This window comes from Otolemur garnettii, unplaced genomic scaffold (assembly GCF_000181295.1).
Source record: "Otolemur garnettii isolate 467f Iridium unplaced genomic scaffold, OtoGar3 scaffold00027, whole genome shotgun sequence".
Classification (NCBI taxonomy): Eukaryota; Metazoa; Chordata; class Mammalia; order Primates; family Galagidae; genus Otolemur; species Otolemur garnettii.
In genome coordinates, this window is record NW_003852422.1 from 13,126,403 (window position 1) to 13,127,702 (window position 1,300).

A 1,300-nucleotide genomic window follows, 5' to 3' on the forward strand; every position below is an offset into this window, starting at 1 on the left:
TGAAGCTAATTTGTATTCCATTTAAATTCACTTAACAGCAACATTTTAAAAAATTGGGGAGACTTTAAATTCTCCCAAGAGAGAAAACATATTCAAGTCTATTTAACAAATAATTATAAACATATATTACGTACCAGTCACTGTGTTACAGCAATCAAATAAGTCATACACTGTCCTTGCCACTTCATAGAGTTTATAGATTAGGAAGAATGACACTCAAACAAAGTGAAGTGGATGTGCAGAAGGGGAAAATAGAAGATGCCACAGAAATAGACATAAAAGGAACTGATCTAATCAAGAAAGTCAGAGAATTGAGACCTAACTTTGAACGAAAATTTTTGGTGTGAATGAAAATGTGTGCTTGTTAAAGGTCTGGTCTCTGAAAGGAAGGGAGAAAAAAGCAAAGAGGTAATGATAATGAAGATAAATTTCAACTACACTAACCCATATGTTGCCTTCAGTACCCCCTAACACAAACTATGAGGCATCTTTCAGTAAGATTAAAAAACAAGGCACATGTTAAATTGCAGTACTAAATATGGAATTGTTTTACCTCTTATATTCCTTAGTTGACTTTCTACAAACCTGTTTAATTTTCTATCAAGAAATGTGCATTAACTCGCATATATCTGTCTTCTAGAGTTATCTTTCTTTAGCTAAAGTTAACAAGCTCTAGGAAAGCTTTTATTCATACATTCTGGGCTTGGTTTGATGGCTGATACCTATAATGCTAGTGTTTTGGGCAGCCAAGGCAGGAGCCAGGAAGTCAAGACCAACCTGAGCAAAAAGAAAACCCCATTTCTACAAAAAAATAAAGAAAGAAATTAGCTAGGTGTGGTGGCTAGCTAATTACTAAGTAAAGTAATTAGCTAGTCTAGTAGTCCCAGCTACTTGGGAGACTGAGACAGGAGGATCCTTGAACCCAGGAGTTGGAGGTTGCAGTGAACTATGATCACATGACTGCACTCTAGCCTGGGAAACAGAGTAAGACTCTCAAAAGATACAACAAAATAAAATAATAAAAAATAAATTCTCTCACCATTGCTCCTTCTCTAAGAAATTACAGTACTTTACTTAAACGACCTCTGGTTCCTGTCATTTAGCTTAACATAATCCCTATGGCTCTGCCTTTTTATCTTCTAGGAATTCTGTTTCCTCCTTGAAGGTATTTATAACCAAAACACCTCCTCCAAGGGGAAAAAAATTGAACAAAAGACATCGCTCGGAGAATTTAATATCCAAAGATATTAAATGGAACAGGGAGAGGTTGGGAAACCATCATACACTCCAGGCAGATAAA